This window comes from Myodes glareolus, chromosome 10, assembly GCF_982192425.1.
Source record: "Myodes glareolus chromosome 10, mMyoGla1.1, whole genome shotgun sequence".
NCBI classification, from domain to species: Eukaryota; Metazoa; Chordata; class Mammalia; order Rodentia; family Cricetidae; genus Myodes; species Myodes glareolus.
In genome coordinates, this window is record NC_142035.1 from 60866948 (window position 1) to 60881699 (window position 14752).

General features: G+C 43.7%; 1 long non-coding RNA gene across 1 annotated transcript; it reads left to right on the forward strand.

Annotated features, from left to right (window-relative positions):
* The first annotated feature begins 8296 nt into the window (after positions 1-8296).
* On the forward strand, positions 8297-10967 carry LOC125416763 (uncharacterized). Its single transcript, XR_007236965.2, has 3 exons — positions 8297-8335; positions 9548-9618; positions 10348-10967. It is a non-coding gene; the product is annotated as an uncharacterized LOC125416763 (long non-coding RNA).
* The last annotated feature ends 3785 nt before the right edge of the window (positions 10968-14752 follow it).

Below are 14752 nucleotides of genomic sequence, written 5' to 3' on the forward strand. Positions count from 1 at the left end.
AAATCCAAATAACGCAGATGAGGGCAGAAAGCTAACTGCGGACCACGAAAGCCAAGTTTGTGGATCCTAGTAGCTTAAGTTCTACAGGTTTATTTTTGGTGAGCTGGTAGATGTTTTGACTCTATTTATGAGGCTCAGTTCTTACCCTAGAGAGAAGAATATTCTGTAGTAAGTACAACATAGATATGTATGGGTTGAATGACTCACAAGTTTTCTTGCTGAAGATTGGTTCTGTGTCCCCACTGGGCTACTTCTGCTCAGGCTGGTTAACTGTGACAGGGAAATAAACCTTTAATGGGGGCAGTAACAGGGTCCTCCCAGAATGTGGGATAGGAAAGGGAGTTATCAATGACTATAGCAATAGTGATTTCTTGTTGGAGACTTACAGTGTATCAAGGACTATTTTTTTCCGTTTTTAAATTGGTCTTATTGAGCTATACATTTTATTTTGCTCCTCTCCCTGCCTCTCCCCTCTCCTTCATCCCTCTTCCATGGTCCCCATGCTCCCAATTTTCTCAGGAGATCTTGTCTTTTTCTACTTCCCATGTAGATTAGATCCATATATGTCTCTCTTACGGTCCTCATTGTTGTCTAGGTTCTCTGGGATTGTGATTTGTAGGCTGGTTTTTTTTTTTTGCTTTATGTTTAAGAAGAACTTTTGAGTGAGTACATATGATCATTGTTTTTCTGGGTCTGGGTTGCCTTACTCAATATGATGTTTTCTAGCTCTATTTATTTGCCTGCAAATTTTAAGATGTCATTATTATTTTTTCTCTATATAGTACTCCATTGTGTAAATGTACCACACTTTCCTTATCCATTCTTTTTAGTAGAGGGGCGTTTAGGTTGTTTCCAGGTTCTGGCTATGACAAACAATGCTGCTATGAACATAGCTGAGCACATGTCCTTGTGATACGATTGAGCATCCTTTGGATATATACCCAAAAGTGGTATTGCTGGGTCTTGAGGAATGTTGTTTCCTAATTTTCTGAGAAATTGCCAGACTGATATCCCAAGAGGCTCTACCAGCTTGCACTCCCACCAGCAATGCAAAAGTATTCCCTTTTCCCGACAACCTCTTAGGGATAAGGTGTCATCAGTGTTTTTGATCTTGGCCATTCTTACAGGTGTAAGGTGGAATCTCATAGTTGTTTTTCTTTGCATTTGTTTGATGACTGAGGATGCTGAACATTTCCTTAAGTGTCTTTCAGTCATTTTAGATTCCTCTGTTGAGAGTTCTCTGTTTAGGTCTGTACTTCATTTTTTAAATTGGATTATTTGTTCTTTTGATGACCAGTTTCTTGAGTTCTTTGTATATTTTGGAAATCAGTCCTCTGTCTGATGTGGGGTTAGTGAAGATCTTTTCCCATTGTGTAGGTTGTCATTTTGTCTTGTTGACTGTGACCTTTGCTTTACAGAAGCTTTTCAGCTTCAGGATGTCCCATTTATTAATTGTTTCTCTCAGTGTCTATGCTACTGGGGTTATATTTAGGAAGCAGTCTCCTGTGCCATACGTTCAAGTGTACTTTCTACTTCCTCTTCTATGAGGTTCAGTGTAGCTGGCTTAATGTTGAGGTCTTTGATTCATTTGGACTTGAGTTTTATGCATGATGATAGATATGGATATTCATTCTTCTACATGTTGATATCCAGTTAGGCCAACACCATTTGTTAAATATGCTTTCTTTTTTTTCCATTTTTGATTTTTTGCTTCTTTGTCAAAATTCAGGTGTTTGTAGATGTGGATTAATATCCGGGTCTTTGATTTGGTTCCACTGGTCCTCCTGTCTGTTTTTATGCCAATACCAGGTTGTTTTCAGTGCTGTGGCTCTGTAGTAGAGTTTGAAGCCAGGGATTGTGATGCCTCTGTTTTGGCTATCCTGTCTATCAAAGGCTATTTAAGAACAATTGATTTGTCAACCCAAGAGGATGCAGGACTTGTTTTCTGAGTTCCTGTCTTATAGCTGTGGTTCCGGCTGTGACTCATTTACTCAGTGGCAGCTTTGATGAGATTGTTATCTCTATGAAGATGCCGTTAGGGTCCATTTTCAAGACTCTGCCTTTTGCTCTGCCTGAGCATTTGCCTTTCCCTGTGGGTGCAGACACACATTTGAAGAAACAGGGTCTGGCCAGTTTTTTCAAAGTCTTGCCCTCCAACATATGCTGCTTAGGAACTGAGTTATATGGCCAAAGACACCCTGGGAAGAAGAAGAGGCAATGGAAGGCATTGCTGGGACCAGAGAGCCGACAGGAAGATGGGGTAAGGACTGCCCTACCACAGCTAAGGCTAAGGTGACCATTCAGTACTCTAACAGTTCCACTGGGAAAATTATACAAGACTTCCATAAACATAGGTTATGAAGAGATCTGAACCTTCTCACTGGTTTTAGGAAGTAAATTGGAAAGTTCTAGAATCCACCTTGATGGCAAAAGCATATTTGCCAACATGGGCTTTGTCTGGAGTTCTAAGTAAATCTGGGACCTCTTTGACCCTTGGTTTCTTCTCCCATTCTGGGGAGAGAGTGTAATGTGACTTTTCTTTATAGTGTTTATCAGTGCTTAAAATATATCTTCGTGTGCTTTCTTTATAAAAAAAAAAAGGAGATACATTTCTTATATATCCTTCTCTCTCTCTCTCATCAGCTTCATGGAGGCTGGGACTCTTTAGCCTTGTTCTCTTTTGGATCCTTGGAAATTCTGGCTTGTAAATACCAAGTAAATGTGCTCAGTGCCTAGTGGATTAATGAAGGCAATGGACGGAGATCACTCTGGGTAATGAGTACTAGACACGATGAATTTTATTAGCAGTTACATGTAGAAAAGGTGAAAAGCTATTCAATACTCCTGCGATTATCCCTTTCCTTCCAAAAAGGCTATCTCAGTCTAATCCTTGTGGGGTCAGGCAGAATATGCAGGTCTCAAGGACTAGTAGTCAGTGTCCTATTATATAGAGAACTCTCCCAGGACCCTGGCAATGTAGGGTCCAGCCACTGGTAAGTGGAGGAACTCTCTTCCTCTGTATTAGTCTTTAGCTCTGAGACTAAAGAGACACACTTTAGATATATAATAATTGGGCCCTTTGTTAATTCCACGCCCTGTAAAAGGATGTCTGTGAGACGCACTCTCATGCCTATATACCTCACTGAGCAGAATATGCCATTACTCACCTTGAAGCTGGTTGTTTAGCTATGCAGTTCCTGACTGCCAAGGAAGACAGCTGATGCCAATTTTCTAACCCAGGAAAATGTAAATTCAGCTGGTAAACCCAACAGTGGAAATGAAGGGAGGGGCTGAACCCTTTCTCCTCACAGCTATCCCAGACACAGTGGATCCCCATTTTTCCTTGTCCCTCAAACATATCTCAAAGCAAACTCTCCGTCTTGGAATGGAATGTCAGCCTGCTACCCTGGGCTCTCTCTGTGTCCAGAGGATACAAGCTTATAATCCATAGGGTTAGGTGTGAACCAGCTCATTAGTTAAGTACTCAGAAAAGCTAAAGGTCTACTCCTTCTTGGAAGCCTGTGTTAGTGTGTAGATTACCCACTGGCCCATTGTGCCCCCCTCCCCACCCCCTTGTGTTCTATTTACAGAGGCTGATAGCTCGTCCTTATCTGGAGTCTTTCTATTAGGTCATCCATGAGAGTTCCGTTAGTGACTTTCCACAGAGCGTTTGCAGTCTCCTTCCTCTCAGATCGGTGGGATTCTTAGAGAAATTGGTACACCCTTCCTAAGAATCGCAATATCCATCAGTATTTACCTTGGGGAGAAAGTCTGGAACACATGCTTTATGGCAGCCCTACTCCTCTCATAGTTGAAAATGAGAGTGGTTGAAATAACAGCTGAGACAAATATTTTCCATATTCTGCAGAGAGTAATCAATATCCGTGAGGGAAGTAACTTGGCAAGAGTGTGACCGTTCCCTTTCTGAAGCATGTTCAACTGTGCAGGACCTTTTCCTTGCAGGACCTTTCTTAACCACGGCTTGATGCGAGTTCTCGGAATCAGCCCTCTTGGAGGCATCTAAGTCCCTTTTATACTCCTAACGTTTTGGTGTAATGACACTAAGCCTGATGAAGCTAGGCCAAAAAATGGCTGATTTTGCTCCCTGGAGCCCTCCCTCCTCACTGTGAGCATTTACAGTCTGATTAGCTCACTGCAGGCCCAGCTGTGCAGAACAGGCAGCCTGTGCGCCCCAAAGCAAAGGAGGAGAAACCTTCCTGTGAACTTCAGAACACATGTCGGGCTGGAAAGGGCTTTGCTTCCCATTCATTCAGAGCTCTCTGCTCCCAAATAAATGGCTGTAAATGGAGAGGAAGGGATTTGATGTGTGACTAATTTCCCAGGGGGACCTAAATATCTCTCCTAGTGACCCCAGTGTCTTGCCTCCCCCATGTCCCCTTTGAAAGACTCATAGCAACTTCATTACGAGGTGGGTGTCAGTGAGGCAGCACAGGCTGGGGACTAAGCACGCCGCCCAGCAGTGGCATTCCTTCCATGATGCTCAGCCAGTAGGATCTCAGTGATCTAAGGGAACAGGCAGTATGTGTTGGGTAGATTCAGCCGAGGAAGCAGCTTAGTTTGGTCTTATAAGGCGGTGGTTCCGGCGGAAGCAAGACTGTCTCCATCCAAAAAGGGCTCTGAGCATTCCCAGATGACATCCGTGGTTTTTCCAACACACAGTCGGCCTCCCGGGCTCCTTGCAGGGCTTTGGTTGTGCAATCAGGACTTGGCAGGTTCTTCGGCCTGTGAAATCTGTACATTTTCAGCTCTGACATCTCAAAAATAACCATTGAATCATTTTCACCAGGGTGGGTTATCGTAAAGCAGCCACTTTCTCGCCCACGGTTTTCTTCTTACTAAACAGGACTGGTGATGCAATGATTTAGCGTGGAGAAGGTGGCAGGGAAAGAGGGCTCTTTTCAGAATGGAGTGGCCCAGGTTCTGCTTCTCCTCCTTACGGTCACAAGGACTTCGGTCTTTTGGGACCTTGGTTTCTTCATCTGTAAGGATGAGAAGACAGTTGCCGAGCAAATGTGAAGCTTAGCTGTAACGTAAACTGGGAGCTAAATAAAGGGAAGCCTGCGCTCAGTGCGTTTTGCATGAAAGAATGAGTGGCAAGTAGACGGTGGAGTGATGCTCCCACTGCAGCAGGGAGAGTCAGGATGCAAACTGTGCACGTAAGGAATATAAGCAACCATTTTAGCCCTCAATCAACCATGCATGCATGCAGGCACACACTGGCGTGTACATACACATGCACACAGCTTTTGGAAACCTTTGACGAATAACTTGCTTCTGAGTTGAGGCCGAGATCACGTGTCTCTGAGTTACAGCCCTCTGTTTGTAGTTGTCTGGGAATGTCTGAACTGTGCTCTGCTGAGAGTCACGGAGACTATCTGGAGGCTTTGCCTTCCAGCCACCAGATGTTAGCAGGTACAATCTGGAGACATTGCGTCTGTGTTTCACTGCCATCTGAGGTCTGAAGATAGAGTTGAAGATAGAGTTCAGTCTGACTTCTACTTGTGAGGTATGAGAGGGTTCTTCTAGGTCTTGGAACTTTCTCTTATCACACAACATTCGTGCTGCTTCTTACAGAGTTTATGGCTGACTTTCTTTGGCACAGTCACAAAAGTCATGGCCCTTCCCTTTACAAAGTTCCTCTTACATAATATTGGCCACCAACTTCCCAACATGCTTAGTAAAAGACTTGTTATCTCGCAACTATAAAACAGAAACAAATCAACTTAATGGAACAAATCAAAGCAAAAAAAAAAAAAAACGGTTTGAGACAAACTCATAAATTTGCCTTTTAGAGTCTTTTATAAATAGTTGTTGGAAACCTCTGTACTGAGGCAATAGGTGGCAGATGTATGAAGGATTTGGGGTGTGTTTGTAGGGGAAGGTCAATACTCCACTTCAGAAACATCAGCCAGTGGTAATGGAGGGAATGGTTTGGAGGGGTCTGCGCCTGAAAGCTGGGAGGATAGGGACAGGTTGTGAAAGACAGAACACAGACTCGATGTTGGCAGAAAAATAAGAAGCAGTGATATGCTGAAAATCCTGTTTATTAGATAGAATAATTGGGGCTTGGTATTCCGAGACACGGAAATAAGAAAGATCGAAGACAAGGATGAGGAAGATGCTTGCTTTTCTAACTTGAGAAGACACTTACATGGTAGTCCTGTTTACCGAGGTAGAATATTACAGAGGACCAAGCTAGGGAAAAGAAGCATCCCGTGTTGAAACTTGAGATGTCTAAAAATCCTTCGGTGATATTGCATTTGTAGTTGGATATTCAGACTTAAAGCTCTGAAAAAAATTGTTTTCTAAGTTTTTATGTTTTCAGCACCAAGTTATCATAGAATTCATAAAAATTCATCTATCAAGAGGGCTTGATTAGGGAAGTGGACAGACATCTCTAGAGAGTCAATGTATTAAAGTTGATCAAGGGGCAAGATGAGTCAAAGGAAAGAGAAAGGAGCAATAGACGGGGAGGGGGAGGATGAGGAGATGAAGAATGACGTCAGGGTTCCAATACAAGATGCTGGTTATATAAGATGGAGAAAGGTTCCTTGGGTTTTGTATGAGAATCTACTGCTTATCTTTGCGGCAGTGGTTATGTGGAGAAGTGGTGCTGGAGGGCAGGGATGAGTGGGCTGTTGAGGAAACGGAAGGTGGGCAGATGGACAGATGTGTGGGGTGAAAACACAGAGCAGGAACTAAAAGCTCATGGAATGGAGCTGAGTTAGAACACTTGGCTTTCGTTTTGTCATTAAGTTTGGAGAAGCTGTGGGTGATGAAGCTCCTGAGAAGCAGGAATTTGGGGGAAGTTTGGCCGTGAGAGAGGATCACTGGCAGAGAGGAAGGATCTAAGTTTATGATCCATGGTAGGATGGACACTTCTTCCACTGTGAGAAGGGCTGAAGGACACACAGAAGCTGGTAGCTGGGGTGGCTGGATAATTCATTTTTTCCTGTCTTCTATTTTTTTTAATTCATGACCTCCCTCAGCTTTATGCTACTCTTTAGATCATTTTTTTTAAAACACGAGAATTTGTTGACTTTGGAATTTCTGTTTTAGTCTGGGTCATTTGCTAGTGTCTTTCATGACTTAAATGTAAGTCCAGAGGGCTGAGTGTCTGTCTTGGCATTCTGTCTAAGTGAAGCATTTTGGGATGAATGGATTACTTTCTTTAAGTGGTCAGGAGAAACTCTCAGAGGCTTGGCCCACCCTGAACTACTAATCACATATTAGGGTGCACTCGTGAATCCCAACAAAATGAAATGGGTTCAAAGCTTAAGTCTCATCCATCCAACACTCAACCTGGCTGTGCAAGGCAGCCACAGACACTCTCCAGCACTCCGGCAAGTTGGTGTTCTATCCTCCATTATTAAAAAAATGCTTTGAAAGTGATTTTTTTGCCTATTAAGGAAAGATGTCTGGTTAACCTCGATTTCTTTTATGCCATCAATTTGAAAGCTTGATAGAGACAAGGTTTGTATTCTTCAAGCACCTTCCTTTAGTAGCTCACCACTGGCTCTATGTCTCAGGATAGGACTCTCCCAGTAGTAGATAAATGATGTCCACCCTTTATGAAGATACAATGTGGCTGTCTGAAGTTGCGATATGAATAATACTGATGGTAACTTCAGAGAGGGACAAGATGCTGAATGCGACTACTGAAGAATCGCTCTTCAGATATCTTTTCCACCACCATCTAGCATCTCTGAGTCCCCTGTAGGTTGTTTAGGATGAACTAGAAGTACTTGGCTCAGTGGGAAGGTTATCCAGAACTTGGGTACCCTGGTCTTTAGAATATAGTATCATGGGAAGAGACACGCTTGGGGGCTACAGGAGTCAGACCCTACAAGGGGCTAGTCTCAGTGGGGCTCATTGGCTTCTGGGTCTGGCTCACAAATTTAAAGGTCCATTCTAATCACTCGAGAATTTATAAAGAATTGATTACATCTGGGTTTATATACTCTGATTTAATTAATAGGTTGTGTACAATGGAGATGAAAAGAAATTCCCTGGGTTACCCTAATGTGCCAAGTTTCAGAACTACTGATGAAGCTCACAGGAGCTCTTGAGAGATCGCCTGGACTAGAGACCATAAGATACAGAAGGATTGGTGTTTGAGAATTGTCTGTATTCTGTCAATCATGTAATTTAATAAAACGCTGATTGGCCAGGCAGGAAGTATAGGGAAGTCAAGCAGACAGGAAGTAGAGGTGGGGCGATGAGAACAGGAATATTCTTGGAAGGAGGAAGCTCCCTCCGCCATTCCTGCCCAGATCACCGAAGAGGCAACATGTGAGCTGTCACACTGAGAAAGGTACTGAGCCATGTGGCTAACATAGATAATGATAATGGATTAATATAAATTACAAGGACTAATGAGAAGCCTGACCTAATGGGCCAATCAGCTTTATAACTTATAGATATCTCTGTGTGATTGATTTTCTTTGGGGTTTGTCGGTTGTGGGGTACTGGGTGGGACAGAAACCCCAACAAGCCAGCCGTCATGCTTCAAAGGATCACAGCTAATGTATTTTTAAGACTATATTTTCTAGTCATTGCAACATAACACATACATACTTACACACACATATCTTTGTGTGTGTGTGTGTGTGTGTGTGCGTATGTGTGTGTGTGTAGTGTGCATTCTTGTGTGAGTGTGGGTGTCTGCATGCCATGGCACACATTGTCTTTGTTTGCTGCTGAGCATGCCAGACAAGCTGGCCAGAAGCTTCAGAAAGAATGCTATTTCATCACCGGGTGTCTTTGTTTTATTTCCCTTACCATAATCAAGATATCCATGACAATACCATGATCGTCTGCCCTAGTTTACTTTCTATGGCTGTGCTAAAACACTGACCACACCAACTCGGGGAGGAAAGGGTTTGTTTAGCTTACAGGTTAAGGTCCATCACCGAGCAAAGTCAAGGCAGGAGCTCAAGTGGGTACCTGGAGGCAGGAACCAAGCTGCTTGTTTGCTTGCTTTCCGTAGCTTGCTCAGCTTTGTTTTCATACGAACTTGGACCACCTGCCCAGGGTTGGCACCACCTGTAGTGGCACCACCTCATACCAATTGTTAATCAAGAAAACACATTACACCGCATACTTGCTTATAGGTCCATCTGGTGGAAGCAGTTCCTCTCGGATTGCTCTTCCCAGATGGCAGTAGTGTCTAGTTGACCAAAATTAGCCGGCACACATCTTTTGTAGAAGGGTAGTCATAGCTACAGCGGTTCTATAATGCCCAGCATCAGGAACAAGGGTCATTGGTCATTGGTCATTGAATGCATGCTCGCTAATGCTCAGGTGGCTTCCTTCTTTTTGCCCTGTTCAGGGTTCAGACCAAACTTGATGTCCAAATTTAGAGTGAGTCTTCCCACTCAATCAGCACAACTAAGAAAATCCTCACAGATAAGCCCAGAAGCCAACCCAACCCAGAATACTCCTCACAGAGGCTCCTGTCCCTTACACAGTATCCAGGTGACAATAAAAACTACCCAATTCAGTACATCTTGAATTCACTCTGTAGGCATTTTCACCAGACTGGCACATGAACAAGAGAGCAGAGGTTATCTCAGTAGGAGAATCCTTGGTTTTCAGGTAAGTAGGACTTTATGAAGATGGAAACCAAAGAAATGTTCTGCTTGGGACTTTGTCTCAGTACTACGTGACACCATATTGCTTAAGGTGAACTAGGGAGGAAGCGGTTTCTTTGTGGGAATGTAGAGACTGAAGGAGTAGGCACTAAAGCAGGGATCCAGGAGCACAGCGTTTGGCGCTGTAGGTTTTCAACACTGTGTGCCAAGAGATCCGACCAAACATCCTTAGAACTCCAGAGTCCTGGGAAACAACGCAGCAGTCATTTCTCTTGGAGCCAAATATGAAAATTTTAAGGTAATGGGAAATCAAATCAATTCACATCTTCTTATTTATTTCTCAAGAACCCAAAGAAGCTAGTCTGACAATAGTGTCATTTCCGGGAGGCTAACAGAGAACATGTAAAGTCGGAGGCGCCTCCTTTGGGATTTGAACAAGTCTTGTTTTGAGCAAGTACTTAAGTTCTCTTTTTGGCTTCGGTCAGTCCCCCAGGAATCTTCAGAGTTTAGAAAATACTATTGAGAAAGAGTAATCTTTTCAGGGATAAGTAGACCTTCCGGATCTATCATTCCTCAGGAGAAAATCTTCCCACATAGAAATCATGGATTATTTTATATTAGATTTTATATTCTTTTTCAGTTTTGATTGTCAGGACCACATGAGCATTTAAAAGTTATGAAGCAATTTTATAGCTTGTAAAAAAATATATCTTGTCTGGATCTTTTGCTCTAGGTATTATGATAACCCTCAAATATACAAGTGGAAGACATGGCGGTTCACTAGATTCTATACTTCGCATGAAATTCAGTCCATCACACCATCAGTTCCTGTGGGAGCCTTGGACAGAAGCTGCGAGTAAGGTCACTGTGCCTGCAAAGCCGAAAGCTCCTACCCGTGTGAGGGAGATGGGGATTGTATCCAGGAAGAGGCTGCTGTCATTTAATGATTCAACATGAAAAGTCTCTTTGAATTGTCTCTTGGCAGTGACTCAGCGTCAAGAATTTCTGTGGAAGTAAACAAGGTCGCTACAACAATGCTCCCAATTGATTGGGTAAGAGTCCTTGGCTGTTAGCACTTCCAGGAGACCTTTTAAGTTTCTCCTAGCAAGGGCTCAGCAGCAAGGTAAGGTCTGAGTCACAGAGGACTCTGAAGCAGGCAGCAGTCTGGTTACAGGAAATTCATACTCCAAGCCCATATGGGAACTCGTAAGAAGAGCGACACGCTGAGCCAATGAACTCTCGAACTTCATGTCTTCCTGCAGAAGGCAGCTAAACAGAGCTTGGCCCTATCAGAGGGGATTACATAGCCCGGGAAGGATTGGCAGAAATATAAATACATATGTTCTAACTGAAGAGTTCTTAGCAGTATTTTTTATTGTGAACCTTTTGACAGTTGCAGTTGTTCAGATTTTTTTTTAATTTAAAAATAAGACATTCAGGATTGCCAAGGATAATTCATTATTGAAAGTCCCTGACTTAGAAATGTAATATAGTAATAGGTGTGCATATCAAGAAATGAGTCAGACAGATGAACTCATCTCGTGGGTCTAGTAACTCCTGTCATGTCAGACTAGCGCTGCATAGGAACAGCATTCTGGAATTTCTGGGGCAACTACACTGGGTTGTTAAAATATCTATAGTTTTTTTTTTTTTGTATTAATGTCACAGGTCTTTTATTACCACTAAGGGATACCATCCATGTTGATCTTGGAAGGAGAAATATTACCTTCCATTTAGATGTTAGCTGGACAAAAAGGGTCTTGTTTTATTTTATTTTTTCCCATGTAAGCTTGCAACTGTCTTCATTTTATCCATGATGCCCTGAGATCTGGAATAGTAGGTTAAACATCCCTGGTTTGGCTTAAGTAACGTTTGTCTACTGATTGGGAGGCCAGTTGGCTCTCTGGCTTGTTCTTTGTTTGTTGTAGGACCCTGCCTGGGGTTGGCATAGGGAACTGGTATGCTCTGGGCTACTTCTCCAGCAGGGAGGCATTGGTAGATGGATGGAGAATGGAAGTTAGGAATCAAAGTGGGCTCCCTGGTCCAAAGACACAGCCTGATGCTTGTTTGGCCTTGAGAATGACACTTTTTGCATTTCTTCATGTATGACTTGAAGGATTTTCAGCCTGTAGAGCTTCCCAAGTCAGAACTTCTGTGGGAACCACTTCCTGAGTGGGGAGAATAAAACACAAGGACCTAGGGTGGGGGTCATAGCGAAACCAAGGCTTGGGAAAGTGAGTGGACCTCAGACAGTGAGGTGAAGCAGCTGAACCTAGAATTCTATTCAAGCAGAATCACCTTCTACTACGAAGTATCTGTCTTAAAGATTCCCAGCGCCGTCCATGTTCCTGGAGTGCTTTTGTTCCTCCTAGATTCATGCTTTTAGCTTCTCCTCAGAGGTTCTGTTTCTTCTTTCATTTGAGGTGATTCAGCTGCTTGTCTAACAAAGCCCCGTTTAGAAACGAGAGCCTTCACACTGAAGGCCAATTTTTGGAGACAGACAGTGAGGACCTAGGAACCTAAAGGCGGGCCAGGTTGCTGAGGCTTTCTGGTGCTATTGCAGCACTCCCCTGAGGATGGAGGCTTGACTCTGTAGCTTCCAGCTGTGAGATCACCAGGATGTGATGGCCTCAGGCAGAGGCTGCCCTGTAACAGACGGTGCAGGACAGCCATGGGGCCACAGTCAGGGGGTAATCAAAGAACTCGTTCTGTGATGAGTTGGAAGGTGTGTATGTGTGTGTGTGTTTCTAAAATGTTCGATGGTTTCATACACTTAAATCTGTTATTTGGTTTCTTAACCAGGGAAGGATGTTTTAGGTTTATAGTTTACTTGGAAAGACAAAAAATGGAAAGCTAAGTCCTTTGCACTGACAGCCAAGGAAGGATGATTTCCTCGCTTGAGAATGGCAGCTGGTAAGATGCACCCCCAGGGCTCCAGCTCCCCCAGACACAGGAAGAAACCTGAAGGAAGCAGAAAATTCAGTGTGGTCCACGAACCCACTGTTATTTGTGGGGAGAGCTTCTCTGGATCTTGCTCATCAAAAACATGGCAGGCATACAAGACATAAAGTAAAGAGCTCCATCCTTGGCAGTCTTCCTGTAGCTAACGGGGAGATGGGATGTATGCTTATTATTTAATGGTCCAATCATGGCAAGTCAGGTTATTGCTAAAAAACAAACAAACAAAAAAAAACCCAAACAAACAGGGAGTCTGGTTGTTTGAAGTTCACGTGATTGGATTCAAGTTGGGGATTTTGGTGGGGAAGAAAAGGGGTAGAAGGAGAACTTGTTGGAGTGGGCTGCCTAGGCCATAGTTGGGAGGAAATGTGGGTGCATCCAAAGAGGGGAGACCAAAACAACCAATGACTTGCCCCACTCAGATAGAATCATGGTCCACAGGGTCCGCAGACTCCAGATTTAAATTCCTAACAAGCTGTGGGGGTGATGCCTGCAATCCCAGCAGTAGGGAGGCTGAAGCAGAGCGAGCACCAGAACCAAAGCCTGACAGCAACCACCAAGATGCCGTGTCCAGAAAGAGCCAAGAATAGAACAAATTCTAAAATAATGGTTCTGAACTTTGGGGAAACCATTAACTCTCTGGAGCTGGAATTACAGGTGGTCGGGAGCCACCTGATATCAGCAGTGGGAACTGTGCCAGGTGCCAGTGTACATGTAACATGAAGGCTGGTTTGTTTGTTGGGGGTTTCTGTCCTGTCCAGTTTTCCATAGCCGGAAAGCCCCAAAGAAAATCATATATAGGTCTCCATAAATTATAAGCTGATTGGCCCATTAGCCTCTTATTGGCTAACTCTCACATCTTGATTAACCCATTTTTTAAAATTTATTTCAGCCATCCTGCTTCCTCGGTGGTCTGGGCAGGAAGGGGAGGAATCAGCTTCCTCCTTTCCAGAATTCTCCTGTTCTCATTGCATGACCTCTACTTCCTGTCTGGTTTTCCCGCCTACACTTTCTGTCTGGCCAATCAGCGTTTATTTAAAACATGATTGACAGAATACAGGCAATATTCTCCCACACCAGTACAGGGCAGTACAGACTCTCACATACTGCTGGTGGCAAAGCAGAATTCTGGAGTTGCTTTGAAAAGCGCTTTTAGAGGTTTCTTAAACATGCACTTAGCACAGGACCTATCAATCCTGACCAAATAGAAACAAAAACATTTATAGCAAACCTGTTTGCAAACGTTTCTGAACCTTGCTCATAATCACTTTAAGTGCGAATCAAAATGTTCTTCAATGACGGATTGTTCATGGATTGCTGTATGTTAGATGAGAGGCTCCGGACTGGAAATCCCTCTGTATGACACTGGAGTTACAGAGACAGAGAACTGTTAGTAGCTGGTAGGTGTTGAGAATGACCAAGAGGAAGTTTTGTAGAAGCAAGGAATTATTCTGTATCCAGATAGCAGAGGTGGTTTCATGGCTGGGCATCTGTCAAAACTCAAAGCTGTTTACGAAAAGTAGTCAATTTTACTATGTGTAAGTTTAAAAATAAACCCTCTAAAAACACCAAACCAAAACAAAGTACAGCAAAAATGAAAGGGAGAAAAAGTGAAGTAGAGAAAAGGCAGGTCACTTTTGACTGGAACCCAGTTTATCACAGAGCCAAAAAGGGAGCTCAGGGCCACAGGGGACATTCCACTGGCTACTGCGTATTCCACCCGCTTTGGCCAAGCCCTTGATGCAGCCAAGCAGTGGGAAGAGCCTGGTCAATTTTTAGGGTACAGAGGCCCAAAGATATGACTCAGGAAACTGGAAATGGCTGTGTCCTGGGGAAGAACAGCTGTGTTGAAGAAGCAGACAAATTGGTGTCATAACGAAGCTGGGAACAAGTGTTCTGGCGTGACCCCTTTTGGGAAGCAGTGCAGATCAGGGCCCACGGTGCCTGGCCAAGAGGTCGGAAAGGCTGCTGGAAGCCCTCCAGAGCTTGGGTGGTTCTCTGCAGTCTTCTTCTTTGCTAGCATTTCAGTGAGGAAAAGCTGTGTCTGTCAAGGGAAGCCAATGTTGGGGGTCCCAGGGCCTTACACAGTGGATTTTTAGCATTTTTGTGAGAGTGGGTGGCTTCTTTGACTCTCAAATAACAGGCAAGGAGCCAACACATCATGGCAGAGAGAGCACAGG